General features: G+C 39.1%; 1 long non-coding RNA gene across 3 annotated transcripts; it reads right to left on the reverse strand.

The window, feature by feature from the left end:
* Window positions 1-266: 266 nt before the first annotated feature.
* LOC132016219 (uncharacterized) lies at window positions 267-20335 on the reverse strand. 3 transcript variants are annotated; one of them, XR_009403919.1, is made up of 4 exons: window positions 20129-20335; window positions 19644-19776; window positions 16351-16445; window positions 267-284 (listed from the first exon to the last, which is right to left on the reverse strand). It is a non-coding gene; the product is annotated as an uncharacterized LOC132016219 (long non-coding RNA). The 3 variants fall into 3 exon arrangements; XR_009403918.1 differs by lacking the exon at window positions 267-284 and adding an exon at window positions 14560-14924; XR_009403917.1 differs by lacking the exon at window positions 267-284 and adding an exon at window positions 15325-15511.
* Window positions 20336-20367: the final 32 nt, after the last annotated feature.

The following is a 20367-nucleotide window of genomic DNA, read 5'->3' on the forward strand; positions in this document are numbered from 1 at the left end:
TAGTTCCAGCCTCGTTCCACTCCAGTTATGACGAATTATCCTTCATTGTTGATGGTCAAGAATGACTAGTGTTTTATTTCCATCTATGAATTTATTTAAAACTATTCTCTGCTGAAGACAAGCCTTTATCAAGTGAAGAAAGCAGGGTTCCATAGCTTCTTTATCTTCTACACATTTACATTTTTTCAGCATTACTCTGTATCTTATATTTTCCCATGCTGTATATGAAAGAAATGGACTGTGGGTGTCTTACCATATGCGTTTGAAATGAGCTTCTCCGAGACCTAAATAAATAAATAAAAAGAATTGGTCCAAACAGGACCTGAACCATTTAGCCTTGAGATTATTGACAGCGAAAACATAGAGCATATTAAGTCAAGGGGACCGGGACCCAAACAATCAAGCAGTAAATTTATTCAAAACATTGACATATCGGGCACCCAGGTGGCTCAGTTGGTTAAGCAACTGCCTTCAGCTCTGCTCATGATCCCAGGGTCCTAGGATGGAGCCCTGCATTGCGCTCCCTGCTCAGTGGGGAATCTTCTTTCTCCCTATCCTGCTCTGCCTGCTTGTGCTCTCTTGCTCTCTCTGCCAAATAAATAAATAAAATCTTTAAGAGAAATTGACATATAAAAAAACATATATTTGATACATAACTAGACCAATAAAAAGTATTAAAGCGACCAGTCTAGTTTGGGGGGATTGTTTCTTTTTCTGTCTGGAAATTTAGTTAAGTAAAATTTGTTACTAAACCTTGCAGAAAATATGCTGGGTGGAACTACATAGAACTATGTGGAAAAGCTGTAGTTGAGTTGGTAAGAGTATCACAGTATGTAGTGCCATGAATGTTTTCATGAATATTTTGGCAACTGTCTTAAGTGAGGCTGGACCGCCATAACAAAGTACTGGGAGGCTTGCACAACAAAAATTTAGTTTTGGAGGCTGGGAAATCCAGTATCAAAGTGGTGACTAATTCAGTTCCTGGTTTGCAGATGGCCACCTTCTCACTAGGACCTCACATCGCAGGGAGCAGGCAGGACAAGCAAGAGCATGAGAGCAAGCGCCCTCTGGTGTCCCTTTTTTACAAACTCCCTAATCCCATCATAAGTGTCCTGTCTCCAAGACCTTATCTAATCCTAATTACTTCCCAAAGGCAGTCTCTCTCGAATTACCATCATATTGGGGGTTAGGGCTTCAACATATGAATTTTGGAGGGACATTAACATTCAGTCCATAATAGCAAATAAAATATGTTATTCCAACACAAAGAAATGGAAAAATGTTCCATGCTCCTGGATTGGAAGAATAAATATTGTGAAAATGTCTATGCTACCTAAAGCAATCTACACATTTAATGCAATTCCTATCAAAGTACCATCCATCTTTTTCAAAGAAATGGAACAAATAATTCTAAAATTTATATGGAACCAGAAAAGACCTCGAATAGCCAAAGGGATATTGAAAAAGAAAGCCAACGTTGGTGGCATCACAATTCCGGACTTTAAACTCTATTACAAAGCTGTCACCATCAAGACAGCATGGTACTGGTACAAAAACAGACACATAGATCAATGGAACAGAATAGAGAGCCCAGAAATAGACCCTCAACTCTATGGCCAACTAATCTTCGACAAAGCAGGAAAGAATGTCCAATGGAAAAAAGACAGCCTCTTCAATAAATGGTGTTGGGAAAATTGGACAGCCACATGCAGAAAAATGAAATTGGACCATTGCCTTACACCACACACAAAAATAGACTCAAAATGGATGAAGGACCTTAATGTGAGAAAGGAATCCATCAAAATCCTTGAGGAGAATACAGGCAGCAACCTCTTCGACCTCAACCGCAGCAACATCTTCCTAGGAACATCACCAAAGGCAAGGGAAGCAAGGGCAAAAATGAACTATTGGGATTTTATCAAGATCAAACGCTTTTGCACAGCAAAGGAAACAGTTAACAAAACCAAAAGACAACTTACAGAATGGGAGAAGATATTTGCAAACGACATATCAGATAAAGGACTAGTGTCCAAAATCTATAAAGAATTTAGCAAACTCAACACCCAAAGAACAAATAATCCAATCAAGAAATGGGCAGAGGACATGAACAGACATTTCTGCAAAGAAGACATCCAGATGGCCAACAGACACATGAAAAAGTGCTCCATATATCTCATCATCAGGGAAATACAAATCAAAACCACAATGAGATATCACCTCACACCAGTCAGAATGGCTAAAATCAACAAGTCAGGAAATGACAGATGCTGGCGAGGATGTGGAGAAAGGGGAACCCTCCTACACTGTTGGTGGGAATGCAAGCTGGTGCAACCACTCTGGAAAACAGCATGGAGGTTCCTCAAAATGTTGAAAATAGAACTGCCCTATGACCCAGCAATTGCACTACTGGTTATTTACCCTAAAGATACAAACATAGTGATCCAAAGGGGCACTGTACACCCAGATGTTTATAGCAGCAATGTCCACAATAGCCAAACTATGGAAAGAACCTAGATGTCCATCAACAGATGAATGGATCAAGAAGATGTGGTATATATACACAATGGAATACTATTCAGCCATCAAAAGAAATGAAATCTTGCCATTTGCGACAACATGGATGGAACTAGAGCATATCATGCTTAGCGAAATAAGTCAAGCGGAGAAAGACAACTATCATATGATCTCCCTGATATGAGGAAGTGGTGATGCAACAAGGGGGCTTAGTTGGTAGGAGAAGAATAAACGAAACAAGATGGGATTGGGAGGGAGACAAACCATAGTGACTCTTAATCTCACAAAACAAACTGAGGGTTGCTGGGGGGAAGGGGGTTGGGAGAAGGAGGGCGGGGTTATGGGCATTGGGGAGGGTATGTGCTTTGGTGAGTGCTGTGAAGTGTGTAAACCTGGTGATTTATCCCCTGTACCCCTGGGGATAAAATATATGTTTATAAAAAATAAAAAATTAAAAAAATATATGTTATTCCAGTTCTAGGTTAAAATGGAGTAAGCACACGCTACCCTGCCTTTCTCACTGAATATACCTATGAGACCTGGATGGAACCCGAGGAACAACTATTTGAAAAGCCTATAAATAGTAGCAGGTGAACCAGGAAAGAAGACCAGAATCCAAAGCACCACTAAATCAGCAGTGATATTTTTAAGATTTTATTTATTTATTTAAGAGAGAGAGAGAGAGCAAGAGAGAGAGCAAGAGAGAGACAGCACACAGGAGCAGGGGGAAGGGCAAAGGAAGAGGGAGAAGCAGACTTCCTCCAAGCAGGGAGCTCAATGTTGGGCCCGATCTCAAGACGCTGGGATCATGACCCGAGCCTAAGGCAGATGCTTCACCGCCTGAGCCACCCAGGCACCCCAGCAGTGGGTTTTCCATTCTGTTTTTTCCCCTACCAAAACCCCCTGGTCTAGATGTAAGGCAGCCTGAAATTCAGAATGGGTGCCAGGACAGAGAGAACTCCTGAGGGAAGCCCTCTAGTTCTAGTCTAGCTCATTTCCTGATGCTCAGAGAGTGTCAGGGAAATCTGTCATTTTTTGTTCTTTTGTTCTTTTTTTTTGTTGTTGTTCTTTTTTCTCTTTTTCTTTTTTCTTTTTTGTTCTCTAGTACCCCAGGCCCCAGGAAATCCTGCCACCCCAGCAGTAGCAAGGACTCCAATGGCACTGGGGGCCCACAGGCACCAAAATCTCAGAGGGAGGGAAACTTTCCTCTGTGGAGAAGCTGTGCTCCTGGAGGGTGGGAAATCACAGTTGTTTTCTCTCGGTTCTATTGCTTGGCCCAGGGCATGGCACAGTCTCAGGAAGCATGCAGCAGAACAGGATAATTGAAGCACTAGCTTTCTGGTGATGGGAATAAAAGAGGAAGTCCAGGGAACCAGGAAGGACCAGAGATCATGGAGAAGGAGAAACTCAGGAAAGTAATATAAAGTTGATTATAAACTCCTAGGCTCCCCGACAAGCTCCCCAAGGCCAGAGCTGGGCCTAAACAGTATACCAAAGATTGTGACCAAACCAAAAATGAGCTACCACACATGTCCCAGACTGATCACTGAGTAGTGGCACACATCGAAGATAGATCCAAATAGTACAGCAAATGCTTTGAAAACAGAATGGACATTGAAACCACAACTCACAGAATACTGGTTAGAATTTGCAGCTTGAATGCAACTACCTCTATTGCCTGCTAGAACCAAAAATACCAATATCCTGCATAGGATTTAAGCAAAACCCAGAGTCGTATAATATTCTAAATGTCTGGGATACAATTCAAAATTATTCAGCGTATATAGAACCAGGAAAAGCTCAACTCACATGTGAAAAGACAGTAACAGAGGTCTATGAACACACGATAGAGATGCTGGAATTAACTAACCAAGGCTGTAAAGCAGTTATTATAAGAGTGTACCAAGGAGTAAGGGGAAATATTCTTAAATACAGAGAAACAGAAGATTAAAAACAACAAAATTAAAGTTTTATACCTGAAAAATACAATAACCAAAATAAAGAACTCATGGGAGGGACTCAATCCCAGAATGGAGATAACACAGGAAACAGTCAGTGAATCTGATGATAATTCAACAGAAATTATTTGATCTGAACAATGAAGAGAAAAAAAAAATGGGAAGAAAATGCACAGTACCTCTGAGACCAATGGGACAAAACCAAAAGATCTAATATTCATGTTACTGGATATCTAGAAGAGGAATAGAAAGAATACAATACAGTAAAACATATTGGAAAAAAATGATTAAAAATTTTCCAAATTTGGTGAAAAATATAAATTACAGATTCAAGAAACCCAGTGAACCCTAAACATGATAAACCCTAAAGAAATCCATGCCCAAACACAGCAAAATCAAATTGCTAATAACTGAAGACAAAAAAAAATATCATGGAAGCTGGCAGGAAAATAAAATGACACATTACTTAGAAGGCAACAACAATCCAATGACTACAGGTTGCTCATCAGAAACCATGGAGGGGAGAATAAAATGGAACAACAAAGTGCTGGGGGAAAAAAACAAAAACAAAACAAAACAAACAAAAAAACCAACCCTTCAACCCAGAGCTCAAAATCCAGGAAAAATATTCTTCATAAGTGAAGCTGAAATAACCACATTGTCAGTCAGGGAAGGAAAACAAAGAGAATGTATTGCCAGCAGACCTGTGCTAAAGAATTGCTAAAGGAAGGGGCCCCTGGGTGGCTCGGTGGGTTAGGCCTCTGCCTTCAGCTCAGGTCATGATCCCAGGGTTCTGGGATCGAGTCCCGCATTGGGCTCTCTGCTCAGCAGGGAATGGGCTCCCTCCCCCACCACCACCTGCCTCTCTGCCTACTTATGATCTCTGTCTGTCAAATGAATGAATAAAGTCTGTCAAATGAATGAATAAAGTCTTAAAAAAAGAAAAAAGAATTTCTAAAGGACTTCCTTTAGATAGAAGGGAAGCTATACCATTAAAAAAAAAACCCTGAAACATCAGGAATAGAGGAGGAACAACATAAATGGTAAATATCTAGACTATTCTTCTCTTGAGTTCCTTAAAATATGTTTCATGTTTGAAAGCAAAAATGGCAACATGTCTGATGAAATTTTCAATGTATATAAATGCGGTACATAAGACAATTGCAACACAGAGCATAAAGGGATCTACATGAAATGATGGCAAGACCTCCATATTACACCCGAAATGGTAACATAGATTGGTTCTATGTGGATTATGGAAAATCAAACATTTATATTTTAATCCCAAGAGCTATGAAAACATTTTTTAGGGGGATATGGAGAGGGTGGCTGAGTGATGGACATTGGGGAGGGTATGTGATATGGTGAGTGCTGTGAAGTGTGTAAGCCTGACAATTCACAGACCTGTAACTCTAGGGCAAATAATACATTATATGTTAATAAAAATAATTAATTGAAAAAAAAACATTTTTCACAAAGATATATAGTGAAAAACACAGTAAGTAAAACAGAATACTAAAAAAACATTCAAATGTCCCAAAAGAAGGCAGTAAAGAGAAAACACAGAAATGAGGGGGAAATTTTAAAAAAGGAAACCAACAGAAAACAAGTAAATATATCAAATCTCCAAATATACCAATAATTACATTAAATAGAAATGGTTTTAAATAAAGCAATTAAAACCCACAAATTGGCAGAGTGGGTACACAGGACATGATGCAGCTATGTATTGCCTGTAAAAATCTGAATTCAAATATATTAATATAGGTTAAAAATAAAACGGAAGAATAGATGCCATACAAACACTAACCAAAACAAGGTAGAGTAGCTATATTAATATCAAAGTAGACCACAGAGCCAAAAAATAAATAAAAAACAACCAAAAAAAACCACAAACAAACAGATTACAAGAATTACAAAATACATGGATTAAAAGCAGATAGAACTGAAAGGAGAAACAGACAAATCCACATTTATATTTGGAAACTTCAACATTCCTCTTTCAGTAATGAATAGAACTAGTAAACAAAGTTGGCAATAATATAGAAGAATCAAACAATACCAGTAACCCACTGGATTCAACAGATATTTTCAGATTACTCTACTCAACAATAGCAGAACACATATTATTTTAAATGTACATGGAACATTCAGCAAGACAGACGATATCCTGGATCATAATATAGCCTAAAAAATATGTGAAAGAACTGTAATCATACAAATTATACTCCCCAATCATCATGGATTTATTTTTTTTATTAATTAATTTATTTGACAGACAAAGATCACAAGTAGGCAGAGAGGCAGGCAGAGAGAGAGGAAGGGAAGCAGGCTCCCTGCTGAGCAGAGAGCCTGATGTGGGGTTTGATCCCAGGACCCTGGGATCATGACCTGAGCCAAAGGCAGAGGCTTTAACCCACTGAGCCACCCAGGCGCCCCCCAATCATCATTGATTTAAATTAGGATAAAATAACAAAAAAAAGAAAGAAAAGAAAAATCTAATGTGTAAAAACACCCTTCTAAATAATCCATGGTCAAAGAGGAAGTCAAAAGGGAAATGTGAAAGTATTTTGAATTGAACAAAAATGAAAATACACCAATCAAAATTTATAGGATTCAGCCAAAATAGTGCAAAAGGGAAATTTACAGTATTAAATGCTTAGACTTAAAAAAAAAAATCTCAGGAGCGCCTGGGTGGCTCAGTGGGTTAAGCCGCTGCCTTCGGCTCAGGTCATGATCCCAGGGTCCTGGGATCCAGCCCCGCATCGGGCTCTCTGCTCAGCCGCGAGCCTGCTTCCTCCTCTCTCTCTGCCTGCTTGTGATCTCTCTCTGTCGAATAAATAAATAAAATCTTTCAAAAAAAAAAAAAAGATTAAAAAAAATCTCAAATACTTATCTTCAAAACAAAACAAAACAAACAAAATACAAGGGGTGCCTGAGGGGCTTAGCTAAGCATCTGACTTTGGCTCAGATTATGATCTCAGGGTCCTGGGATCAAGCCCCACATCTTTCTCTATACTCAGCATAGAGTCTCCTGGAGATTGTTTCCCTTTGCCTTTCCCTTTGCTTCTCCCCTGCTCGCACCAAGACTCTCTCTCTAAAATCAATAAACAAAATCTTAAAACAAAACCAAAAAAGGAGCAAAATAGAACTAAATCGAGCAGAATAGAAGAAATAAGCTATGAGCAAAAATAAATGAAATTGAAAATAAAAAATTAATAGAAAAAAATAATGAAATAAAAAACATCTTTTGTGGGGCACCTGTGTGGCTCAGTGGGTTAAGAGTGTCTGCCTTTAACTCAGGTCATGATCCCAGGGTTCTGAGACTGAGCCCCACATTGAGCTCCCTGCTCTGTGGGGAGTTTGCTTCTCCCTCTGCCCCTCCCCCTGCGTGTGTTCTCTCTCAAATGAATAAAATCTTAAAAAAAAAAAAAAAACCTGACCCTTTGAGATAAATGAAATTTATAAATCTTAACCAAAAAAGATATAAATTATCAATATCAGGAATCAAAAAAAGGAAATCACTGTAGACCCTGTAGATATTACAAGGGTACTAAGGGAACACAGTATCTTAAAACACATCAAGACAACTTATGTAGAATGAACAATTGTTAAGAGCAAACTACCAAAACTCATCAAAGAGAAAATAGACAACCTAAAGAATCCTATAGCTGCAAGGACATTTTTAAAAAACCTTTCAATATAATTTCCCAGGCCTAGGATGGTTACACTGTAGAATTCAATAGATATATAATGATGAAAGGATACCAATTCTATATAAACTATTCCAAAAATAGAAGAGGATAGAACACTTCCCAACCCATTTTTATAAAACCAGCATTGCCCTGATACCAAAACAAGACTAAGGCAATTAAAAAAAAAAAAACTATAGGTTAATATCTCTCATAAACGCTGACATAAAAGTCAAACAAAATCTTATCAAGTTGAACACTGAAGTATTCTTTAAAATTATATGCTTCAACCAAGCAGGGCTTATCCTGAAAAGGCAAAGCTGCTTCAATATTTAAAAAAAAAATCAACTAATGTAATCTATTATATTAACAGACTAAAGAAGAGAAGATACATAACCATATCGATTGATGCAGAAATAGCACTTGAAAAATTTCACCATCCATTTAAGATTTTTTAAAAAATTGTCAGCTAACTAAGAAAGAAGGGAACTTCCTCATCCTCATAGAAGTCACATACAAAAAGCTAACATCTAATATCATACTTAGTGATGTAAGACTGACTACTTTCCCCTTCAGATCAGGAGCAAGGCAAAGATGTTCCTTCTCACCATTGCTATTTAACAAAAACTCCTAGCCCATATGATAAGGCAAGAATAAGAGATAAAAGGCATGCACATTGAAAGGGAGAAATGAAAATGTCCCTACTTGCAGATGACATGATTGAAACCAAAAGTGACCCAAAAAACTCCACCTAGAACTGAGTTAAGGAAGGTCACAGGAGATAAGGTAAAAACACAAAAATAACCTTATCTATATACCAGCAATGAACAACTGAAACTGATTTTTTTTAAATCATTAGAATAGCTCCAAAATTATTTAAATACTTAAGAATAGATTTAACAAAACATAAGCAGGATCTCTGTGCTAAAACTACAAAACACTAATAAAAATAAATAAATAAATAAATCTATTTGGGGACAAGAAAACTTAACTCCCCAAGCTGATGCACAGATTTAACTCAATTCTATTAAATATCCCAGCAGAATTTTTGTGGAGACAGCCAAGCTGATCCTAAAATTAACACAGAAATTCAGAAGAACTAGAAAAAGACAAAAATAAGTTTGAAAAAGGAGAAAAAAGTTGGAGGAATCATACTATCTGATTTTTAATTTATGCTATAAAGTTAGATTAACAGGACAGTGTGGTCATGGTGAAGGGATAGTTACGTAGATCAGACAACAACTCAATGGAACAGAACTGAGAACCCAGAAAGATGCCCTCACAAATATGGCCAACTGATTTTTGACAAAGCTCCAAAGGATAGTCTTTTCCACAAAAGGTGTTAGACATCCGTATACTTAAAAATGAAAATCTCACACTTTATACAAATAAGAACTCAAGATGTATCATAGGTCTAAATGTAAAATATAAAAATTACAGAAGAACCTTTAGAGTCTCCATGATCTGGGGTATGGCAAAGACTTCTCACACATGACACCAAAAACATGATCCATAAATGAAAAAATGTGACAAATCGGACTTGATCAAAATTTAAAACTTTACGAAAGACACTAGTAAGAGCATAAGAAGTTACAGACTAGAAGAAAACATTTGCAAATCAAATACTGACAAAGGCCTTGTACCTAGAACACATAAAGAATCCTCAAAGCCCATCAGTAAGAAAACAACCTAATTGTAAAATGAGCCAAAGACGTGAACAGGTGTTTTGCCAAAGTAGATAACTGCATGGCAAATAAGCTCATGAAAAAATGTGAGTATCTTTAGTCATTAAAGGAAATGTCAATTAAAACCACAATTAGATACCTATAAGAATACTTAAAAAATACAGTTGACATCAAATTCTGGTGAGGATGCAGAACAAATGGAACGCATATACATTCTTGTGGCAGTGCAAAATGGTCCAGCTACTGTGGAAAACAGTTGAGCAGTTTGTCATAAAGTTGAAAATCTCTTATCATATGACCTAGCAATTCTACTCCTCAGTATTTATCCTAAGGAAATGAAAACCTCTGTTCACACAAAAACCTACACACAGATGTTTACAGCAGCTCTCAGCATAATTACCAAAAACTGGCAACAACCTAAACGTCCTTCAGTGCTGGAATGAACAAACTGTAGTATAATGGACACCTACTCAGCAATGAAAAACGAATGAATTATTGACGTATGCAGCATCTTGGATGAGTCTCGAAGGCATGCATGAATAAAAGAAGCCAGGCTCAAAGGCTACATACTGCATGATTTAATTGCTACGTCATTCTCGTAAGACAAACCTACAGTGATGGAGAACAGATCCATGGTTGCCAGGGGCTGAGGAGCTAATTAGGAAGGAGTCACACAAGGTGGTTTTTTAGGAGAATGAAATTGTTATGTGTCTTGATTGTAGTGATGGTTGTATGAACATATTGTATCAGAATTCAGAAAACTATATACACACACACATATGCACAATTTTACCGTATGTTAGTTTAAAATAAAACTCAAATAGGATATATTGTTATAATATTTGAAAACAATTTTTATTAGGATAACAGCAAGATTCAGAGGTAACCACTAAGATTCAATAACATGTAATATTTCTTTCAATCCTGAGAGAATGTGATTCCTTGAAATTATATCCTCCTAAAAATATATCTAGATCTTCCTTAACCATTTCTATAACATTGGAGCAGTTGTCTTTATCAAAGGAAGAATGCATATGTCTTATCTTTCTTAATGTTGGTTTGTTACTTCAGTGAGAGAGATGTGTCCCAAGATTAGCACACCACTCAGTATGTCAACAGTCAATGAAATTAACAGTGAACTGTACCATGTAGAAAAGGGATGGAATTTCTTACTCTTGAATTAACTTCCCAGAGAACGAGATTTTAAAATCTTCTTTAGAAAAAAAAAAAAAAGAGGTAGGGCGCCTGGGGGGCTCAGTCATTAAGTGTCTGTCTGCCTTCAGCTCAGGTCATGATCCCAGGGTCCTGGGACTGAGCCCTGCATCAGGCTCCCTGCTCAGTGGGAAGCCTGCTTTTCCCTCTCCCACTCCCCCTGCTTATGTTCCCTCTCTCGCTGTTTCTCTCTCTGTGTCAAACAAATAATGTTTTTTTTAAAGAGGTAAAATTTATTTTCTGTTAAAGAAAGTACCAAGGGAACTCATAGGTAGAAATAAATCTATGTCTTTACTCTTGCACGCTTCCTCTACAGCTCTCAATTAAAACATGATTCATGAGAATCTATGTGTTTTCAGAATTTGTCATAGTAATCTCTCACCAACTGGAGGTGCTGATAGGTGCGTTCCTGAAAAGTGTCTTGTTAACTGAGACCTTCATTGGCAAGTTCAAGGTTTCATAGAAAATAAGGAATTTACAAGAGCATGAAACAATCATACTGGTAATAAAGCAGAAAAGACGCCTTTCCCTCAGTTGCTCATGAGCTCAGATCTGCTGTGGAAGATGGGGTTTATTTTACATTAACCACACTTCTTTTTTTAAAAAGTTCTTGATATAGGCCTTAGTATATTGGTATTTAATGCCTTCTTGCATTTGCTTTCTCTCTAGTACCATTTTTGCAAGCCTTGGCAACATTCTTAGTAGCCAGCTGGTCTTTCCACAAAAGAAGGGCTTGGTTTCTCCAGGCCTGCCCTCCTACTGTTATTCTCTACTTGTCATACATGAACAGGGTGGAGAAAAGCAGACCTCCTCCATCTTTACCATCTGACCTTAAGACTGGGATAGGGGTGGAGATGAGGGTAGGGATAACTGTGGCTAAGTCCTTGAACTTAAAGGAACTGAACTCTTCCAGACATACAGTGATCAATTATCTTATAGTTCAAGCATACAAATGTGAAACCACATTGTGACCCAACTATGACTGGTGAAATGGGGGCCGGCAAATCTTCTTGGAAACCTTCATCACTTAATATTTTAAACTATACTCCCAAACCTAGCAAACCTATTCAAATTTAGCCTTCATTTGTTGGGTCCAAGGGGGGAAGAAATTCAAAGAAGTTGCTTCACACTCAGGTCAGAGAGAATCACAGAATCACGGAATGACGAAGCCTGTAGAACTAGCTCAGTTCTAGAAGTGGTGACCCAGAAAAGTTATCCAACACAGGACAGGCCACAGAGCGGGCTCTTTCATTTAGTATTATCAGAATTTCTCAAAAACTGTACTCAATAATCTGCATCTTGCATGCTTGAAACTATTTCGCGAGAGGCCGTTTTTGTACCTGACACTCTGAACTTGGCAATACTTTCCTGTGTTGGGTACAGAGACAGAATTTGGAGACGGTCATTAAAACGGAATACCCTAGACCCCCACCTTCCTATCAGATGAGGAAGAATGTTCCCAGAGAGGTTTCTGGTTGTCTCCTGGTTTTGTCTACATGTGCAAGTTCACATGCTAGAAACGTTTATGATTCACTTAACTGAAGAAACAGGATGACTTACTCTTTTCCCTTGCCCCACTTCAAAAAAAAAGAACAATCAATGTATTTCACGACTTTAGACACCACTCAAACTGTTTCCTTGTCTACCTCCAAGAATTCTAGGAAAGGAGTGGGGGGAGGCTCCTTAAACACTAGCCCATGAGGACAACATGATAACAGACTATGGAAAGCCAGTCCATCTAGCCCAAGTGGGACTGAATGATGGACAGATTGGAATGTGGAAGGTGGAACACTGTCCAGCTTGAGATTCAAGATCATCTAGACAAAATTCTTATGTTGCTTTCAGCCGAATAGAATCCTTAGCATATCTTCTGCTTTGTGCACAACACCATGGTGGGGTGGGGAAACACTGTTGGAGGGTCAATCTCTTTGTCTCCTTTCCTTAATTGTCCCCTGTGTGCCCCCCCCCCACATATATACACCATCTACCTGAGAACATAGGAGACATAAAGAAACAGGTATGGGCCATGCCTCTGGTACTGGCCTCGTTCAACACTGACAGCTCTCAGAATGGCTCTGGAATTTAAACTTAATCAGTGGTGGACTGGAAAGGAGAAAAGTGTATGCAACTCTATCAGGTATAGTGTTCTGAAGTTGAATGCATCTTTGAGCACAGCCGACTTAGTATACTTAATTTGTTTCCTGTACTTCTGTGACTCAAGTTACAGGCTTTTTCTTTCTTTCTTTTCTTACTTTCACCTTTGTTTTGTTTTTCTGGTTCCAGAAACACTGACAATAAAAAGATGAGAAGGGTGATTTTAATGTTAGCTTGACAGTACACTATTGTGGGGCCGCTCTAGGGTGAAAGAAGAAGGTCTAGTATAATCTCCCTCTTAAGCATCTAAAATCAGCGAGGTTTGACCTTATCTTTGCTTTTGAAAGCCACGTACTCTGTCTCTAAACAGGATATAGCATTTCTTTTTTTTTTTTTTTTTTTTTTTTTTTAAAGATTTTATTTATTTATTTGACAGAGAGAGATCACAAGTAGGCAGAGAGGCAGGCAGAGAGAGAGAGAGGAGGAAACAGGCTCCCTGCTGAGCAGAGAGCCCGATGCGGGACTCAATCCCAGGACCCTGAGATCATGACCTGAGCCGAAGGCAGCGGCTTAACCCACTGAGCCACCCAGGCGCCCCAGGATATAGCATTTCTTTTGCTCAGGAAAACTCCCTCAATTTTAGAAGCATTTCCATGAGTTGTACATAGTTAATTTTTTTAAATATGTTGTGCTCAGATAAATTAATTATTATAATAATTATAATAAAATATGTTTATAACTATATTATAAATTTATATAATAAAATTTTTATATAATTTACATATATACTATAAATAAATTATAAATATAAAAATATTTACAATTAAAATTATTATAAAATTAAATTTTATACAAAGAATAGCAGCTCTGATATTATGATAGTTCCCAAGTGTACTAAGAAAGCTGTAGTTTGCAAAGAAAAGATAAGAGAGGCACATCTCTCGACCTCTAAAATCTCTAGTCTGGCTCAACATCCCACCTTCACCCACTGAAACCATCTCTTTCTTGTGCACAACCTACCTAATAATCTAAGAGAGGAAGTTTTCCCTAAACGAATAATAAATGGGAATGAAATACAGGATAAACCTTTAGCTTTAAAAAAAATCAATATCCCTGTGAGGACTTGCATTTTTATAAGATGTTTTAGTCTTTAGAACTCCATGAAAGCAAGAACTGTAAGCTCGATAAATGGCTGTTATTAGACAGATGGGAACAGCAGCCAATGTCAATAATGGTCTTCAGTGAACTGAGAAATATCCAGATAGCTATTTTCATGGATTGATCAATATTTTAAATTTAATTGTTGGTGGCCATAAGGATGGAATCTTATAGGTTTTATATAACTATCAAAAATGGTTTATTGACTACTAATCAGTAAGAGTCAGCCAGAGGGCTGTATTAAGATTGAGAATGAGAGAAGCAAGAGGTCAAAGAGAGAGGCATGATCTCTTCACCAGTCAGTGGAAACATTGCCAAACAAGATGCTATGGTTAGAACCTCGAGAGGTGAAGTCTTCATGCAAATATTGTGGAGATGGGAAGGAATCTTTGTCCTTACAGACTTCTGGAAAGGAAGGAACATCATTTCATTGTATTAAAAACATCAGTATTGGGGCGCCTGGGTGGCTCAGTGGATTAAGCCGCTGCCTTCGGCTCAGGTCATGATCTCAGTGTCCTGGGATCGAGCCCCGCATCGGGCTCTTTGCTCAGCGGGAGCCTGCTTCTCTCTCTCTCTCTGCCTGACTCTCCGCCTACTTGTGATTTCTCTCTCTGTCAAATAAATAATAAATAAAATCTTTAAAAAATAAAAATAAAAATAAAAACATCAGTATTAAAGACATCAGTGTTACAGTGCATTTTTATTGAGTACTTGCTAAGTGCCAGGCATAGAGCTCAACACCTTCCTGACACTGTCTCATTTAATTTTCAATGCAACTTCATGGCATGCATATTGCTCCCATACTAAAGATGGGGAAGTTGAGGCTTAGTAAGCTTAATAAATGGCCCAGAGGTCATAGAGCTAGTAAAAAAAAAAAAAAAAGATGATGCATTCAAACCCAGTTCTGTTGGACTGCAGTATCCATGGTATGTTTTTTTTTAAAGATTTTATTTATTTAAATGACAAAGTCAGTGAGAAAGAGAATACAAACTGGAGGAGTGAGAGAGGGATAAGGAAGCATCTCACCAAGCAGGGAGCCCAATGTGGGGCTCATTCCCAGGACCCTGGGATCAAGACCTGAGCTGAAGGCAGACGCTTAATGACTGAGCCACCCAGGCACCCCTGCAGTGTCCATGTTCTCAAATCCTATAAGTACCAAGGATGGAACTGCTCTCTGGTGGACACATCAGGAATGGACCTATCACAACAGGGCAATAATATTCCTATGGTCAGTAAAAAGACTTGATTCCACATCTCCTATCCTTGAGCCATACATCTTTCCTTCCTTTTTCACCCTTGGTCAGGTTAAACCTATAAGAATGGAGCCTAAAAAGCCCCATTAGATATGTCAGATTTTGGGGGGACTGGTTAATTAAAACACCCATTGAGAGTGGAAGGATGGATGAAATAGGTGAAGGGGATTAAACTTCTGTTTTTAACATAAGTAGGACATGGGGATGAAGGTATGGCACAGGAAATATAGTCAACAATATTGTAATGACCTTGTATAGTGACAGATGGTGACTATGCTTACTGCAGTGAGCACGGTGGAATGTATAAAGTTGTGGAATCATTATGTTGGACACCTGAAACTAATATAACGTTTGTGTGTCAATTACACTTACATAAATAAAGAAGGATTTGTTAAGCCCCTTCTATGTCCCAGGCATCCTTTCTCCTCAAGAAGTTCACATCAGATAAAAGAATACAGAAACTTACACCCCAATTAGAATTCTGTGACATGAACCCTGTGTTGGTTCTCAATAGGGTGAATTACGAGGGCAAACAGAATAGACACAGATTTTGGTGGTTTTTGTGCTTAGAAAAGGTGATCTCAAATATTTCTCCTCCATTTTAGTTTCATGGATGTTTCAGGGTTATGACTTATTCACACTAATAGAGAAAAGGAAGGGAAAGGGGGTTTTACGCAATCTTGATTTTTAGAATGTTAAGTACCAGCACACATTCTTTTCCAAATACTTTCAAGGGCATTTTCCTCGAATCAGGTAAACGAGAGCAAGCAAGTGGCCTACTTACAGCAATAAGTGCTCCAGGTCATAAAGCATGGGAAGCCAACTGCATCCTGGAAACCACAGCATCTGGTCCTGTTTTACGCTTCATCTATCAATCTGCTGTTACAGAAATTGAGAATCAATGTTTCAACTACTGTTCCTTCCATTTTGGCTGATGAATTCACATCTTTGTCATTCTCACCCAATCCCATGCATCCCCTCTCCCATTGAAGAAAAGCATATGGAAGGTATTTATGAAGGTCCTAAATGAATCCTAGGGAGATTACTCTTTCATCTATGCTTTAAAACTTTTGCTAATGAGTCTATAGTGGGATTAGCCCCCTTCCCAAGCAATTCCCGTTTGATCCTTCCTGACTTTCCGCAGATAGTATCACTCGAGCGGTATATTTTTAGTACTGTATTAAAGCTAAACAACAAAACATTGCAGATTTAAAATATCCAAGTTCTAGACGATCTTTATTGCTAGCATAAACTGTAAAAAAGTCCAGTTGGCAGTAGTGCTTAAGAAAAAGGACTATGCAGCGATGTAAGACGGTGGCTTAGTGCGACCCTAATAACATTAGGAAATTACACATGCCTACATTTTAAATTATGTGTAAATTTTTTAAATGAAGAAGCAAGAAAAGTAAATTTGAAACATGTTCTTTGAACTTTGCTATATTGCATCTGTTGGCTCTCTGTGCTTTTTATAAAATGGAGCTATCAATTCATCTTTCCACTCCTTCCATTCTGTTGAAATTTTAATTTTCCATTACTTTTGCCTCTGTGCCATCTTATTCTTTCTATTGGAGCTTCAAGCACTTAATGTCAGTCTTTCTTGGTGCTTTTCTGGCTTCAGGTACAGCTTCCTATTCTGGCTTCACTTTTCCTTCTCCAACCCTCCTATTTAACTTGTCAAAACAATAATGAAGATTATTCTTTCTGATGAAATATTTTTAAAAGAACCAAGGCTACCAAGTGCCTATTGTACTGGTATAATTACTGCTATGTAATTCTACAAATTTGTTGAAATTCTGCTCTTTCTACATCACTGCCAAGAGAATCATTTCTAACGAGTAACAAGTAGGGTCCGGTGTAGTGTGTCTAGTTACCCAACAATTTTGGATTTGTTTTTCCTTCCAAAGAGATTTTATTCTGAATCTCAATGTGAGACACCCTTGCCTTGATTTTTTTAATATACACCAGCTGACTTAATGGTTCAGCTGGCCAGACAGGCTTTTGGAGATGGAACACAGAGGTTTTTGTAAAAACACATCTAAAATCCTCACTGACTAGGGTAGTTTTTCAAAATGTGACCCCAAACTACCTACATCCAAACCATCTTAGATGCTTACTCAAAATTCAAATCCTCAAAACCTAGAGCAGTCATTTACTCCCATTTAGGAGCATCTAAAGCTATAACGTAGGAATCTCCATTTTTGCCAAGTTGTCCAAGTGAACAGACCCACAATGAAATCTGAGAACCCCTAATACAAGGAATCCCTTCCCCTTCAGGGTCCAGTGCAGAGATTCACCTTGGCTGCAGAGCAAATTAATCACACTCCCAACCGACTAACAAATGTAAGGGATAATTCAGTTCCAAGTAGCAAGAACTGCCATGAACTGTTTTAGGAAGCATTGGTAAAAACAAAAACAAAACCAAAAACAACCCCCCCCAAAGAAAACAGAAACCAAAAAAACACTCAAAACCCAACATTCTATAATAAATGTAATAATCATTTTTAATATCTTGACTCTAACATTCACAGTGGGAAGGCCCAGAAAGTCTACAAAAAAGTCCATTGTTATAATTTCCTGATTAATATTATACACAATGAATTATTTATTGGGCCCCTACTGTGGGCCAAATATGGTGTTTTGTGCTGCCAGGAATTATATAAAGCTATCCTGGGATGAAAAGCATATGTTCACTCCATTCTATTCTGGAAGAACTTAGCTGACTTAGTGATAGCTGGAAATGAACATGCATGGTATGTGAGAAGACAGTAATTTGTGTCTTAGGACCCAGACATAAGAGCTTTCCTGAGAATTTGCTAAATGAAAATTAGATCCAAAAGGTACAGGTGCAGGTACTTGGTTTATAGCCAAACCACTGGAAAAGAAATGAGCAGGGAATTTATTTGGGGGCATGCAGACTCTTGCATATTTTACCCAACAACTTCCTGTACAATCATAGTCCAGGTGAATTGAGACTAAATGCAATCATATCAGGAGTTCCACCTCATTCTAGAATCCATGTAAGATGTCCTTAATAGATCAACTCGTCATGGTTTGCCTAAGACTTTCTCTGTTTTAGCAACCAAAGTCCTACAGTCCAAAAACCCACTTAGTGTCAGACAGAGTAGACTGGCCACCCTGGTCCTCGGCATAAGGTCCTTAGTTGCTGCATTTTCAATAAGCAAATAATGGAAGTCCATTACCGTCTCGAATTTCTCGGCTCATTTTCCTTACTTGTGAGCCTATCCTAGTCACCTAAAGTTCTTTCCCTCAGTAATCTCTGCCTTTTAGCTCTGCCAATTCGTGTTCCCAGGAGCATCCCAATGACTCAGACTGAGGATAATCTCAGGGAACCAATGGAGAGTCTCTTCCAAGTCTACTTCCAAGACTATTGAGCAACCATGGTTTTGGTTTGGTTTGGTTTGGTGAACACTGTCCTGATCTCATAACCATCCTGTTCTTCCCAAAGTTCTATAAACTCTCTAAACGAGTCTAGTTCTCTTAAACCTAGCTTCGTATCATTCAGTATTAAATTCCATTCTGATTCTTGTTAATGAATCCAATCATAGTTTTAAAAATATTTACACATGCCTGCCATCCCATCCTCACCCTTTAAAGACTTACGATTTGGTCATTTCATGATCTTCTTTCAACTGGACTTAAAGAGAACTGGTATTAAATTATTATCTCAAAGAGAAAGTGTAAAGGGTAGGGTCTGAATCAAATTTGGTTCCAGTAACATTTGCCACTTAGTTGCACGAACTTAGGAAAGTTTGTCTCCCTAAGTCTCAAAATCTGCTCATCTAGAAAAACAGAAAATCATGACTACTGAAGAGGACTGCTTTTTGGAGGAATTTAGGTTATGGATGTGAAACACACAGAAGCAGATCGCGCGGGACCACCTGGCAGGGATCCAATAAACTGTAACTATTAACCTTACTACGGCACCATAAGCTTATAAAAAGGGCAGCATACATTAACTCCCACAATCAGGCTACAGGGTTTTAGACATCAAAGACGATGTCTAAAGCAGAAAGGCACAAACTGCCTTCCCGAGCAGGGTAGTCTTGACGCCTCTACCTGGAGGAAGCGATGCTTCTTCTATCTGGAGACAGTGGCTAATATCATCTCGCCCCCTGGCAGTCTGTGTGTTCAAGAGGCGCTGGGCTTTCAGGTTTGCTCCCTTGGGACCTCTTGGGTCACGTCTCTCATTCTGGAAAGGGGAAGGTGTAGAAGAAAAAGGGAAGTCACTGAAATGCAAATCCTGCCACCAGATAACCTATTCCGTCCCGACTTGGCAGTCCTGCTTGGGTGGGCTGCAAAGTCCTTTCACGCGGCTTTCAAGCGCCACCCCCAGGTGTTTGTCAGAGCGGAGACGGGGGAGGAGGGTGAGCTCACCCTAGAAACTGAAAGGCAGATGGTGAGGGGTGGGGGGTGGCCATGCGCGTCAGCACTAGCTAAAGGACAGACAGAAGAGCAGCCTATTGGTGTGCACGCGGGGTGAGGGGCAAGGGTCGGGCGGAAGGCTCCAGGAGGAGTCAGGGGAGAACTCTGCGGGGACGCACAGCATTTCTTCGCACACTGGAGCAGGCTCCCCGATTTGTCAGCGTCGCGCCCGGAGCCCGCGATCTCGGCAGGGGACTCCTGTAATCGATTAGCGCCTTCCCCTATCCCATCCCAGGAGCTAAACTCAGAACCTCGGCGAGCGCTGCCCGCCGAAGCACCTGCTTCGCGGAAAACCTCAGGCCCCTCCCGCCCCGCGCCCCCGCCCCCGCCTCGTCTGAAACCCGGAAGCGCGCCCCCT

The sequence above is a fragment of the Mustela nigripes genome, chromosome 4 (genome assembly GCF_022355385.1).
Source record: "Mustela nigripes isolate SB6536 chromosome 4, MUSNIG.SB6536, whole genome shotgun sequence".
Taxonomy (NCBI): Eukaryota; Metazoa; Chordata; class Mammalia; order Carnivora; family Mustelidae; genus Mustela; species Mustela nigripes.